The sequence below is a fragment of the Phalangium opilio genome, unplaced genomic scaffold, assembly GCF_054372755.1.
Source record: "Phalangium opilio isolate 3A_F unplaced genomic scaffold, DU_Popi_V2 ptg000063l_1, whole genome shotgun sequence".
In the NCBI taxonomy this organism is placed as follows: domain Eukaryota; kingdom Metazoa; phylum Arthropoda; class Arachnida; order Opiliones; family Phalangiidae; genus Phalangium; species Phalangium opilio.
Window position 1 is genome coordinate 5428499 of NW_028324180.1, and position 15752 is coordinate 5444250.

Genomic DNA, 15752 nt, shown 5'->3' on the forward strand with positions numbered 1-15752 from the left:
TTGCCTTTTCTCCTTAAATTGTCGCGATAATAGCGTACAAAGGCTCAAAATGTCAGTCCAACACTGATATTCAGTCAATTCCTCTTCATTTCTTTATCACTGCGACAAGAAGTATGTATCTTACTCCTGGAGAAGAACGTGTTTCATTATTTTCAAAGCTCATGCTTTTAAAACGTAACTAATGTCAATTATTTAAACTAATTACAGAATATTACTGATAATTATGTTTCACATATTACAATATGTGTATTGGATGGAATGCTTTTCTTTACGAGTTTCTGTCTGCGTTTTTTCTCGGCTTTTAAGTGAAAGAAGCATGGAGTTATTAAAGGGGATATGAAAATGTAATATTAATAACGGAGATTGAACCCGCCAAATTCAGTTTGCAGTATAGACATACAACATTACGAAAATTTCAAAGACTTGGAAAAGTTTCCCGACTTGACCTAATAATCCTTCCCGGGATTTTCGTCTTTAATCTATCCTAATCTAATCGTGAAGTAAATTTTACCACCACCAGAGTCAAGTATAGTACAGTCATATTTTAGCCCAAAAATAGAGGGAACGCGCAACAAATTGAAACAAAGCTGAAAATTTCAGATCTTATAGATTTTTGGGCGCTCTTTAACGTGGTGTGGTCTCCCACACTCTCCCATTGGAGGAATTTCCGCCATATTGGAAAATGGCGGACAAAATCGAGAAAACGTTTAATACGTTCACCTTCAAACACATAATTCAGCTCTTAAGATATTTTGCCCTACAACTAACCGGAAGTTCACAATCTGACCCTGAAGATTAGCCTCATATAAAAAATGGGGATTTAAAGCATTTTATGGTTTCTATATTCAGAATGCATTTCCAAAAATTAAACATATAGTTCCTATTACTGACAAATTTTGTTTCTTTTCTGACAAGAGCTATAGTGTATAGTATGGGAGAGGGTTAAACAGCCTTTGTACCATCATAAAACTTAGTGTTTTAATATATACCATTGTTCGCCCACACTTGTCAATACGGCTAAAGTCGAGTTAAAGCGTGTGAAACAAAGTTGAAAAAACCAAGTGTATACTTTAAATGAAGATTGTGGAATTGATCTTTTGAATTAGCTTCTCTTCCACCAACAAGTGCGGCAGCACCAAGTTCAAACGTGGCTTGGAAGCAGCCTAAATGCTAGAGAATGGGGTTGGAGACAGCTAGGATCTGAACTCAAACCAATCTTTACCACTCTACAACCTTCTCCAGCTGAGCTTCTGCAGATGATCCCTCGTAAATGCAAGGAAGTCTGTGACTTGAAATGTGAATGCGGTAAAACTGGTCCAGTCTGTTCTTCAATTTGTAGACAATGCAAGGGAGTATCTTGTTCAAATAAACATAGATTTTGAGGCTCAACCTCAAGCAGAGGACTATGATTAAACTTAAGCTTAACCAATATTGATAAATATACTAATATACAAGTTGGTAAACCAAAATAAACCTCTCCGATACGAGACGCAATTAAGAGGCTATTCTTAAATAATTAAGAAAATATAATTGATATTAATTACTTTAGGCGTCAGTAGTTTAACGTAATTCTACTGAAGTCGTTTTAAGAAACTTAATTCCTAAAATAATTTTAAACATAGCTATTGTTGACGTTTGAATTCTAGCGTATGCCTCTTTAACAATTTTTGGAAATTTAGTGTATATATTGATTCACAATAAATGATAAGAAATCCACAATTGCATGAACCTTTGGTTGAAGCCCTGCAATTGGGAGGCTAGACGTTTCTCGTAACCCTAGCCGATCGCCACGCACTTCTTGATCCTAACGTTGGGAGTAGAAGCCGAAAATTATACTGCGAACACGTTTGCTCCGATTTGCCAACTGCGAACGCGGTGACCGACACACACAGACAGACACCCCACCCCATTCACGTCCAGTATAATACCTCTCCGTGACGTCATCGTCACTTAAAGAGGTAAAATAATATATTTTAGGTTTAAAACCCGCTTTGCATTTATTTCGCTTGAAACCGTTTCGAAATACTAAAAAATTAGATTTGCCTTACCTTCCGGGCAGGATTGTGAACTTCCGGTTATTTGTAGGACAACATATCTTATAGGATGAATTATGTGATTGAAAGTAATCTACAATTGAAGCCTAATAACTTGTTAATCGCGTTAGTAGAACCAGAGTTATTAAACTTTTTCTCGATTTTGGAAATGCATTCTGAATATAGAAACCATAAAATGCTTTAAATCCCCATTTTTTATATGAGGCTAATCTTCAGGGTCAGATTGTGAACTTCCGGTTAGTTGTAGGGCAAAATATCTTAAGAGCTGAATTATGTGTTTGAAGGTGATCTACAATTAAAGCCTAATTACGTGTTAATCGGTTAAGTAGAACCGGAGTTATTAAACGTTTTCTCGATTTTGTCCGCCATTTTCCAATATGGCGGAAATTCCTCCAATGGGAGAGTGTGGGAGACCACACCACGTTAAAGAGCGCCCAAAAATCTATAAGATCTGAAATTTTCAGCTTTGTTTCAATTTGTTGCGCGTTCCCTCTATTTTTGGGCTAAAATATGACTGTACTATACTTGACTCTGGTGGTGGTAAAATTTACTTCACGATTAGATTAGGATAGATTAAAGACGAAAATCCCGGGAAGGATTATTAGGTCAAGTCGGGAAACTTTTCCAAGTCTTTGAAATTTTCGTAATGTTGTATGTCTATACTGCAAACTGAATTTGGCGGGTTCAATCTCCGTTATTAATATTACATTTTCATATCCCCTTTAATAACTCCATGCTTCTTTCACTTAAAAGCCGAGAAAAAACGCAGACAGAAACTCGTAAAGAAAAGCATTCCATCCAATACACATATTGTAATATGTGAAACATAATTATCAGTAATATTCTGTAATTAGTTTAAATAATTGACATTAGTTACGTTTTAAAAGCATGAGCTTTGAAAATAATGAAACACGTTCTTCTCCAGGAGTAAGATACATACTTCTTGTCGCAGTGATAAAGAAATGAAGAGGAATTGACTGAATATCAGTGTTGGACTGACATTTTGAGCCTTTTTACGCTATTATCGCGACAATTTAAGGAGAAAAGGCAAAAAAACCTGCGAAAAGCGTCCAATGAAGGCCAGACGAGATTCTCCCGCCCACAAGGCACCCCTCTTTCGGCCCCCAAAAGTGTCGGGGCTTTAGTCGCTCGTAACTTCTCCAGCCTTTCACGGCAAACGGGGGAACACTATTGAACCCCAAAACTACTTACATATTCCTGAATTACACCAAAATCTAAGAAATAGGAGAATTCATCCTATACGTCGTCTGCTAAAATATTCTAAATGACTTCGAGCTTCGGCTACGGCTTTTCGGGGTAAAATAGTGTCAGAGGGGATAATAGAACCTTTACATCAGGGTGGGAAATAAGGATTTTTTTAAACTGGACATTAGGCCAGCGACCAGGGCTCTACATAAGGCACTAGTCAAGGCATTTGACTACTAAAATAAGTGCCTTGACTACTAAAATAAATCGAAATCTGGGGATTCACTAATCAACTTGTCTAGTAAAAAATGTCCCAAATATTCGTAAACCATGCGTCTCACTAGTCAGTGACTACTAAAATAAATTGGGATAGGGGGCTCACTAGTCAGGCTGACTACTAAAAATAATATCCTTATGTAGATCCCTGCCAGCGACCCCCCTAATCTGGAATAAATAAACTGGTCCATGACCACTGGCCAGGGCACGTCGTCTGATAAACTAAAGAAGAGGATAATGAAAATGATTGAGTTTTAATGTCTGAACTCTGGTTACCCTTGAGTTTTCTTAGTGGTCCCGTGGACCACTGACCCCCCTCCTATTTAATTATTAAACTGGTCCAGGCAATTTTTAAACTGGTCATTTGGCCTGTGCCACCACCTTATTTCCCACACTGGTACTGGCTAGCGAATAGCGCCGGGTGAGTCATTTTGGAAGTAAACACAGAAATAATTGATCATTTAAGAGTAAAATGAACATTTAATGCGTAGTAAAAATGTTTGGTAATTTACCACTTACCGGTAAATTACCATTGTAAAATTACGGTAAGATATAAAACGGTAATTTATGCGGTATTTGGTATATTACTAATACTAATACGACTACTGACAACTAGTACTGGCTATGGTCAAGACTGTCGACTACAAGAAATTCTAGAGTATAGACGATAGACAAGATAAATAGTCAATAGACTGCAAAACTTTTGTAGGGAAGTTGTAACCAAAAAGTACTAACAACCTATGAGTAGAATTGGGAGAAAATGTGTTGAACTAGAAAAATTCCAATAAGGAACCCCGAATTAATAAACTGGTCCCACCATCTATTTTTTCCAAAAACCATAATTAATAAAGTGGCCTCTGGGACCACTGACCCCAAGTTTTGGAATAATAAACTGGTTTTGGACTTGTAAACCTGTCTTATATCCTACCCTGCACGGGAGACGAGAAGTGTAATGCTTTTCTAGGTAATGTGTCTTATCCCTTCTAAAATACCCCTGCTTTGGCAAGCACGCTGACGAATCGCCATTCCTCGATTTTCCCTTCTCGCCTCTCTCTCTCTCTAGTCTCTCTACGTTACTCAGCAATAATTTCTTCGTTTCCATTTCTAGGAAGACCGCGCGGCACGGTGGTACTCCATTGTCACCGGGCCGGTTAACACGGGTTGAAATTAGATTATATTGTAGTGAAAGTGACTTCAAGTTGATTAAATTCAATTAAATTAAAAGTATGAAGTTCCGAGAGAAGTGCGGACTTCTCTGAGAAGCCTTAATGCGCTCTCGGAACGTAAATACGGCTTTCTTAGTTAGAACACTGAAACCTTTGTTTCTCGCTGATGTCGATGGAAGTTTAAACAATTCAACATTATGTGTAAACAAACTAACTACTGTAGAACGAATAGGAGGCGGTGAAATAAGCAAAGTATTTTCGTAAGAACTTGTACTATTAATGCTCAATATATTTTAAATATTTCAATATCGTGGTACGGTAGGCTTGGCCTTGTAAGCCACGCCAGACGTAACTTCTCCATTCCAATTTGTTTGAAAAATATAAATAGCGGTTTGAAATCTTTGTTTCATGGCAATGTTTAATATGAGTAGAGATGTTTGAGATATAAGGATTTGAATAGATTTTGATATTGCAAATAAATAGGAATTTAATCCAGTTTAGATATATCTCGAATTGGAAATAATAGAAATATCTTGGATTCAAAATAGGTTTTGAAAAAAGTAAATATCTGGGATTTGAAACGTTTCTTGGGGGCTGCAAATATCTGGGATTTGAAACGTTTCTTGGGGGCTGCAAATATCTGGGATTTGAAACGTTTCTTGGGGCTGCAAATATCTGGGATTTGAAACGTTTCTTGGGGGCTGCAAATATCTGGGATTTGAAACGTTTCTTGGGGCTGCAAATATCTGGGATTTGAAACGTTTCTTGGGGGCAGCAAATATCTGGGATTTGAAACGTTTCTTGGGGGCTGCAAATATCTGGGATTTGAAACGTTTCTTGGGGCTGCAAATATCTGGGATTTGAAACGTTTCTTTGGGGCTGCAAATATCTGGGATTTGAAACGTTTCTTTGGGGCTGCAAATATCTGGGATTTGAAACGTTTCTTGGGGCTGCAAATATCTGGGATTTGAAACGTTTCTTGGGGGCTGCAAATATCTGGGATTTGAAACGTTTCTTGGGGCTGCAAATATCTGGGATTTGAAACGTTTCTTGGGGGCAGCAAATATCTGGGATTTGAAACGTTTCTTGGAGGCTGCAAATATCTGGGATTTGAAACGTTTCTTGGAGGCTGCAAATATCTGGGATTTGAAACGTTTCTTGGGGCTGCAAATATCTGGGATTTGAAACGTTTCTTGGGGGCTGCAAATATCTGGGATTTGAAACGTTTCTTGGGGGCAGCAAATATCTGGGATTTGAAACGTTTCTTGGAGGCTGCAAATATCTGGGATTTGAAACGTTTCTTGGAGGCTGCAAATATCTGGGATTTGAAACGTTTCTTGGGGGCTGCAAATATCTGGGATTTGAAACGTTTCTTGGAGGCTGCAAATATCTGGGATTTGAAACGTTTCTTTGGGGCTGCAAATATCTGGGATTTGAAACGTTTCTTGGGGCTGCAAATATCTGGGATTTGAAACGTTTCTTGGGGGCTGCAAATATCTGGGATTTGAAACGTTTCTTGGGGCTGCAAATATCTGGGATTTGAAACGTTTCTTGGGGGCAGCAAATATCTGGGATTTGAAACGTTTCTTGGGGGCAGCAAATATCTGGGATTTGAAACGTTTCTTGGGGCTGCAAATATCTGGGATTTGAAACGTTTCTTGGGGGCAGCAAATATCTGGGATTTGAAACGTTTCTTGGGGGCAGCAAATATCTGGGATTTGAAACGTTTCTTGGGGGCTGCAAATATCTGGGATTTGAAACGTTTCTTGGGGCTGCAAATATCTGGGATTTGAAACGTTTCTTGGGGGCAGCAAATATCTGGGATTTGAAACGTTTCTTGGGGGCTGCAAATATCTGGGATTTGAAACGTTTCTTGGGGCTGCAAATATCTGGGATTTGAAACGTTTCTTTGGGGCTGCAAATATCTGGGATTTGAAACGTTTCTTGGGGGCTGCAAATATCTGGGATTTGAAACGTTTCTTGGGGGCTGCAAATATCTGGGATTTGAAACGTTTCTTGGGGCTGCAAATATCTGGGATTTGAAACGTTTCTTGGGGGCAGCAAATATCTGGGATTTGAAACGTTTCTTGGGGGCTGCAAATATCTGGGATTTGAAACGTTTCTTGGGGCTGCAAATATCTGGGATTTGAAACGTTTCTTTGGGGCTGCAAATATCTGGGATTTGAAACGTTTCTTTGGGGCTGCAAATATCTGGGATTTGAAACGTTTCTTGGGGCTGCAAATATCTGGGATTTGAAACGTTTCTTGGGGGCTGCAAATATCTGGGATTTGAAACGTTTCTTGGGGCTGCAAATATCTGGGATTTGAAACGTTTCTTGGGGGCAGCAAATATCTGGGATTTGAAACGTTTCTTGGGGGCAGCAAATATCTGGGATTTGAAACGTTTCTTGGAGGCTGCAAATATCTGGGATTTGAAACGTTTCTTGGAGGCTGCAAATATCTGGGATTTGAAACGTTTCTTGGGGGCTGCAAATATCTGGGATTTGAAACGTTTCTTGGGGGCAGCAAATATCTGGGATTTGAAACGTTTCTTGGGGGCAGCAAATATCTGGGATTTGAAACGTTTCTTGGGGGCAGCAAATATCTGGGATTTGAAACGTTTCTTGGAGGCTGCAAATATCTGGGATTTGAAACGTTTCTTGGAGGCTGCAAATATCTGGGATTTGAAACGTTTCTTGGGGGCTGCAAATATCTGGGATTTGAAACGTTTCTTGGGGGCAGCAAATATCTGGGATTTGAAACGTTTCTTGGAGGCTGCAAATATCTGGGATTTGAAACGTTTCTTGGAGGCTGCAAATATCTGGGATTTGAAACGTTTCTTGGGGGCTGCAAATATCTGGGATTTGAAACGTTTCTTGGAGGCTGCAAATATCTGGGATTTGAAACGTTTCTTTGGGGCTGCAAATATCTGGGATTTGAAACGTTTCTTGGGGCTGCAAATATCTGGGATTTGAAACGTTTCTTGGGGGCTGCAAATATCTGGGATTTGAAACGTTTCTTGGGGCTGCAAATATCTGGGATTTGAAACGTTTCTTGGGGGCAGCAAATATCTGGGATTTGAAACGTTTCTTGGGGGCAGCAAATATCTGGGATTTGAAACGTTTCTTGGGGGCTGCAAATATCTGGGATTTGAAACGTTTCTTGGGGCTGCAAATATCTGGGATTTGAAACGTTTCTTTGGGGCTGCAAATATCTGGGATTTGAAACGTTTCTTGGGGCTGCAAATATCTGGGATTTGAAACGTTTCTTGGAGGCTGCAAATATCTGGGATTTGAAACGTTTCTTGGAGGCTGCAAATATCTGGGATTTGAAACGTTTCTTGGGGGCTGCAAATATCTTGGATTTGAAACGTTTCTTGGGGGCAGCAAATATCTGGGATTTGAAACGTTTCTTGGGGGCTGCAAATATCTGGGATTTGAAACGTTTCTTGGGGGCAGCAAATATCTGGGATTTGAAACGTTTCTTGGAGGCTGCAAATATCTGGGATTTGAAACGTTTCTTGGAGGCTGCAAATATCTGGGATTTGAAACGTTTCTTGGGGGCTGCAAATATCTGGGATTTGAAACGTTTCTTGGAGGCTGCAAATATCTGGGATTTGAAACGTTTCTTTGGGGCTGCAAATATCTGGGATTTGAAACGTTTCTTGGGGCTGCAAATATCTGGGATTTGAAACGTTTCTTGGGGGCTGCAAATATCTGGGATTTGAAACGTTTCTTGGAGGCTGCAAATATCTGGGATTTGAAACGTTTCTTGGGGGCTGCAAATATCTGGGATTTGAAACGTTTCTTGGAGGCTGCAAATATCTGGGATTTGAAACGTTTCTTGGGGGCTGCAAATATCTGGGATTTGAAACGTTTCTTAGGGCTGCAAATATCTGGGATTTGAAACGTTTCTTGGGGGCAGCAAATATCTGGGATTTGAAACGTTTCTTGGGGGCTGCAAATATCTGGGATTTGAAACGTTTCTTGGGGCTGCAAATATCTGGGATTTGAAACGTTTCTTTGGGGCTGCAAATATCTGGGATTTGAAACGTTTCTTGGGGCTGCAAATATCTGGGATTTGAAACGTTTCTTGGGGGCTGCAAATATCTGGGATTTGAAACGTTTCTTGGGGCTGCAAATATCTGGGATTTGAAACGTTTCTTGGGGGCAGCAAATATCTGGGATTTGAAACGTTTCTTGGGGGCTGCAAATATCTGGGATTTGAAACGTTTCTTGGGGCTGCAAATATCTGGGATTTGAAACGTTTCTTGGGGCTGCAAATATCTGGGATTTGAAACGTTTCTTTGGGGCTGCAAATATCTGGGATTTGAAACGTTTCTTGGGGCTGCAAATATCTGGGATTTGAAACGTTTCTTGGGGGCTGCAAATATCTGGGATTTGAAACGTTTCTTGGGGCTGCAAATATCTGGGATTTGAAACGTTTCTTGGGGGCAGCAAATATCTGGGATTTGAAACGTTTCTTGGAGGCTGCAAATATCTGGGATTTGAAACGTTTCTTGGAGGCTGCAAATATCTGGGATTTGAAACGTTTCTTGGGGGCTGCAAATATCTGGGATTTGAAACGTTTCTTGGGGGCAGCAAATATCTGGGATTTGAAACGTTTCTTGGAGGCTGCAAATATCTGGGATTTGAAACGTTTCTTGGAGGCTGCAAATATCTGGGATTTGAAACGTTTCTTGGGGGCTGCAAATATCTGGGATTTGAAACGTTTCTTGGAGGCTGCAAATATCTGGGATTTGAAACGTTTCTTTGGGGCTGCAAATATCTGGGATTTGAAACGTTTCTTGGGGCTGCAAATATCTGGGATTTGAAACGTTTCTTGGGGGCTGCAAATATCTGGGATTTGAAACGTTTCTTGGGGCTGCAAATATCTGGGATTTGAAACGTTTCTTGGGGGCAGCAAATATCTGGGATTTGAAACGTTTCTTGGGGGCAGCAAATATCTGGGATTTGAAACGTTTCTTGGGGGCTGCAAATATCTGGGATTTGAAACGTTTCTTGGGGCTGCAAATATCTGGGATTTGAAACGTTTCTTTGGGGCTGCAAATATCTGGGATTTGAAACGTTTCTTGGGGCTGCAAATATCTTGGATTTGAAACGTTTCTTGGAGGCTGCAAATATCTGGGATTTGAAACGTTTCTTGGAGGCTGCAAATATCTGGGATTTGAAACGTTTCTTGGGGGCTGCAAATATCTTGGATTTGAAACGTTTCTTGGGGGCAGCAAATATCTGGGATTTGAAACGTTTCTTGGGGGCTGCAAATATCTGGGATTTGAAACGTTTCTTGGGGGCTGCAAATATATGGGATTTGAAACGTTTCTTGGGGCTGCAAATATATGGGATTTGAAACGTTTCTTGGAGGCTGCAAATATCTGGGATTTGAAACGTTTCTTGGAGGCTGCAAATATCTGGGATTTGAAACGTTTCTTGGGGGCTGCAAATATCTGGGATTTGAAACGTTTCTTGGGGGCTGCAAATATACGGGATTTGAAACGTTTCTTTGGGGCTGCAAATATCTGGGATTTGAAACGTTTCTTGGGGGCTGCAAATATCTGGGATTTGAAACGTTTCTTTGGGGCTGCAAATATCTGGGATTTGAAACGTTTCTTTGGGGCTGCAAATATCTGGGATTTGAAACGTTTCTTGGGGGCTGCAAATATCTGGGATTTGAAACGTTTCTTGGGGGCTGCAAATATCTGGGATTTGAAACGTTTCTTGGGGGCTGCAAATATATGGGATTTGAAACGTTTCTTGGGGCTGCAAATATCTGGGATTTGAAACGTTTCTTGGAGGCTGCAAATATCTGGGATTTGAAACGTTTCTTGGAGGCTGCAAATATCTGGGATTTGAAACGTTTCTTGGGGGCTGCAAATATCTTGGATTTGAAACGTTTCTTGGGGGCAGCAAATATCTGGGATTTGAAACGTTTCTTGGGGGCTGCAAATATCTGGGATTTGAAACGTTTCTTGGGGGCTGCAAATATATGGGATTTGAAACGTTTCTTGGGGCTGCAAATATCTGGGATTTGAAACGTTTCTTGGAGGCTGCAAATATCTGGGATTTGAAACGTTTCTTGGAGGCTGCAAATATCTGGGATTTGAAACGTTTCTTGGGGGCAGCAAATATCTGGGATTTGAAACGTTTCTTGGGGGCTGCAAATATCTGGGATTTGAAACGTTTCTTGGGGGCTGCAAATATCTGGGATTTGAAACGTTTCTTGGGGGCTGCAAATATATGGGATTTGAAACGTTTCTTGGGGCTGCAAATATCTGGGATTTGAAACGTTTCTTGGAGGCTGCAAATATCTGGGATTTGAAACGTTTCTTGGAGGCTGCAAATATCTGGGATTTGAAACGTTTCTTGGGGGCTGCAAATATCTGGGATTTGAAACGTTTCTTGGGGGCTGCAAATATCTGGGATTTGAAACGTTTCTTGGGGGCTGCAAATATCTGGGATTTGAAACGTTTCTTGGGGCTGCAAATATCTGGGATTTGAAACGTTTCTTGGGGGCTGCAAATATCTGGGATTTGAAACGTTTCTTGGGGGCTGCAAATATCTGGGATTTGAAACGTTTCTTGGGGGCTGCAAATATCTGGGATTTGAAACGTTTCTTGGGGGCTGCAAATATCTGGGATTTGAAACGTTTCTTGGGGGCTGCAAATATCTGGGATTTGAAACGTTTCTTTGGGGCTGCAAATATCTGGGATTTGAAACGTTTCTTGGGGGCTGCAAATATCTTGGATTTGAAACGTTTCTTGGGGGCTGCAAATATCTGGGATTTGATACGTTTCTTGGGGGCAGCAAATATCTGGGATTTGAAACGTTTCTTGGGGGCAGCAAATATCTGGGATTTGAAACGTTTCTTGGGGGCTGCAAATATATGGGATTTGAAACGTTTCTTGGGGCTGCAAATATCTGGGATTTGAAACGTTTCTTGGGGGCTGCAAATATCTGGGATTTGAAACGTTTCTTTGGGGCTGCAAATATCTGGGATTTGAAACGTTTCTTTGGGGCTGCAAATATCTGGGATTTGAAACGTTTCTTTGGGGCTGCAAATATCTGGGATTTGAAACGTTTCTTGGGGCTGCAAATATCTGGGATTTGAAACGTTTCTTGGGGGCTGCAAATATCTGGGATTTGAAACGTTTCTTGGGGGCTGCAAATATCCGGGATTTGAAACGTTTCTTGGGGGCTGCAAATATCTTGGATTTGAAACGTTTCTTGGGGGCTGCAAATATCTGGGATTTGAAACGTGACCTTTGGCGCTGCAAATATCTGGGATTTGAAACGTGACCTTTGTCGCTGCAAATATCTGGGATTTGAAACAGCAATTAGTGCGGTGTTCAGTTTATCTGTTAAGCCTTGGTTCCATTACTTGCGGGAACTACGCTTGGTGAAAACGCTATAACGCTGGGCGACAACGTAAAAAGCAAATCTGACGTTTGACGTCCAGCTGTAAAGTAGTTTTTTCGGTCAAGTGAAAACCATTCTTTAAGCGCAGCTAAAATAAGCTAAGGGCGCACAATTTCAAATAAAAATGAGTTATTATACTGCATTTTCACTTGTATTGTATGTGTGTTGTCAGACGGTCTTGGTAAAACGGAACAGGACGTGTCCACGTTACAAGGAACATTAACAACGGTGCCCTTTAACCCTTTTTCCGAATCTCAGCCAAGATCTCGTATTTGAATGAAGGGAATTCTAAGGCTAATAATCAGTCGCTCGAGATTAGATAACCCTGCAATAGTCTCATTTACGACTGAAAAAAGCCATTAACGGGTCTGAATTTTTGAACCAACGGCTGCTTGACAAGGCATGCACAATTCCACTAATTTGTTTGTAAATAAGCTCCTTTTACACTTTTTTAGTCGGCGTGTATGATCTTGAAATTGTTTAGCAATTTTCATATCGTTAATTTTTCGATTTGTGGTAAAAGCTTTTAGGAAGCTTTTGTACTTTTCTTCTTTCTTCTATGAATAAGATAGAGGGCGCTATACTGCCCGCATGCGCTACTTTCTAGCCTCTGAAGTTGTCGTTTACCAAAAGTCCATTTTCTGCAGTTTGAAGATAAAAACTTATACTAGGCAGAAATGGTGGCAACCCGTAGCTATCGAAATAGTACCCTATACGAGCTCGGTCTATGAAAACCGAGACCCGGTGAGAGCCCTTTTCGTCATGCTGATCTAGATTTATAATTAACGATGCGGGATGTCTGGTTACGTTGGGTAACCTATTTGACGCGAAAACACCCAAAAAGTTGGGCATATCTGATAAGGCGAGAATCATGTTTACGGTGGTAGTTTCTGACATTTTAATAATCTACAATTACGTTTCTATTTTTATCGATTTGAACCATTCTTTGAAATTCGGCGTATACAATACAGACTACAGCTTCGGGCAAAGGTTTAGCGAATCCTATGTCCAAATTTAATTGTCCTTGTTTAAAGGGATTCCAGTGGTTTGTTTCGCTAGTCGATAGGTCCGGTGTCAGAACAAAAGCGTACAAAGTTAACCCGTTGGCAAACTCTTTCGGAGTAATATCGTTACCGTCGTCTTTATAATGAATACCGGTACCCGCGAACAATGTTTGATAAGCTTGTATATACAAGTTTTTACCGAAATCAGGAGTCAAAGGTTGTAACGGATCCCCCTTGGAAAAATAACTTTTCGGCCGGTCGTAGGAGGGGTCGCGCTACTAGTCCCTTGTGTACAATAGCGAGGGGCGTTGTGTAGGCCTAACTCAAAACCGTCACTATCGTCCCGTAAGGGAATTTAATCCAAAGGAAAATAAACATACCTTATGTTGCTCTTTGAGTAAATTTTTGCTCCGTTTATTTGTTGCCATGGTAAACCCCCCCTGTACTTATTTTTGGAAGCAACCTCAGCGTCAGTAGGGAACAATTTCTAAAAGACAGGAGATAAGATGTAAAAGTCCAGCCCACATGCCAATCTTCTTCCTGCTTTCAACCCTATTGCTTGGATAGAAACTCGATGGCGTTCTTATTCCCCACCCCCTTCCCCAATTTTTCTTTTGTGAGGAATTCCCGAGAAATAGAGTGATAAAAGTACACACACTTGTGGGACATCTTTTAGGGCTGAGGTAAGGGTAGAAAATCTAGGTAGATACTGTAGGCCGCCTGATGACATTGAGATCAAAGATAATGGTATAGCTGGGAGTACAAAAGGAGTGGAAATCAACTTGACAGTTTCTCTGCCACTCGTTTCATAGACCATTCCATTAATGCCATAGTAGAAGCCAACACACAAGGGGAGAGGCCTCCACGTTGGGTGTTTATCCTGGCGCCAAGAAGCACCACTAGAGGCACTGCGAGTTGGTTAACCTACGGCTCCGTTTGGTGTTGCCTCTTGCCAACACACACCTAACGTGGAGGCCTCTCCTATGTGCGTTGGTTTCGCTACAAGTATTTAATGGAAAGTTCTATACCTACTATCAGTTGATATGATTTACCCAAAGAAAGGAATCTAATTACTCTTGTGGATCATTTATTTTCACTTAATTCATTGGAATCTACTTTGATGAGATTTGATTAATTCTTCTTTACTTGGTGGATCTACCATGCACCTGTTTATATGTATGCGGAGGAGGTGATCTGGACCCAGCTCATTTTTTTTCTTTAGACTTCCCTGTAATATAAAATTGGGTAACTAAAACTAACCTGACCTATAAGCCCTCTGCAGGGCGCTCCATTAGGCACTGGATTCAAAACATACCTCGAATTTTGATCTCTCATTAACAATTAATTTCAGTATTTCAGGCAAATATCCATATGTTTTCTGTTGCAAAAGAGGTCTGGCATACCATGTTTTTGATCTTTTGTTTGGCTCTAGACTTCCAGTGAGTACCACGTGGTATCCCAAAGCATTTCTGAGAGTTAGGAAAACTAACCAATCACAGTCCACCGAGCCCTTCAGATGTTTTCCATATACTGTGGAAGGCAGGGGAAGAAAGAGTTTCCATTCCTTACTTTTATATTCTTTGCCATTGCCACAGTCATTCAAAGAAAGGGCGCCAAAAACTGGCGGAATATTGGAGTTTAGGGTTATAGCGGGGCAAACCGCCAGTAAACAAATTTTACTCGTTGTTCTGCCCTCATAGAAGGTAAAATGTGTGTTAACAGTCTGCTTAAAGGCATTTGCCACGATCAACAACGATTTTCAAAAGGTAGATAGCAAGTTTTGGCCTTTAAAGCACAAAAACTGAAAGTGCACTTTCACAGCTTCGGTGACCAAAGCTCCTTTTATTTAAATATGGCAAAGATTGATCAAAGTGTAGAATTAAACCTTAGAACTTGTCACTTTTATACCTTCATGTCCATTTCATCACCCTCGCAAACTTTGCTGCAATACCAGAAATGGTTCCTTAGATGCGGAGCCTAGTGTGCCAGCGCCTCGTTACCTTTAGTTTGAGATCGCTTTCATTTGGTATAAATAAAGCTCTTTTCATTATCAGTTATAAAACTTATAACCTGAAATATTATAATAACCTCCAATATTTCTTTCAAAAAAAGTTTGCCACCATGCCAAACGTCAAAAGAGTGCTTGACATTGTATGGGAAAATACCATTTGGGGTGCCATTTTTCTCTGAATTATCACAACATTTTATTTTTTTTAAATGAATAAATCAACATAAATACTTACTCATTGCAGCTTCTGTTTGGATATGTCCATCCGTAACTAATTCTGATTACATTTCTGTGGCCGCAGTTACTTCCTGGGCACCAATTCTCAAACCTTTTATTTCCATATTTGTACTTTTACCATCTGCATGACGCACATCTCGATTGCAAAAACTTAGAATTTTTTGGGTTTCACAATTTGCTAACGTGTATGTACAATACATGGCAGTGTGTCCAGGTGAATCATTTCTTCCATCACCAGCTAAAACCAAAGTTTTTCCTGACAATAGTTGAAAAGTGTCTTTTTGCATCTTAGTATAGAACTGATCCACAGCTGGGATTATTAGATGCTTTTGGTATCTGTATAAATGACAAATTTATACATTGTT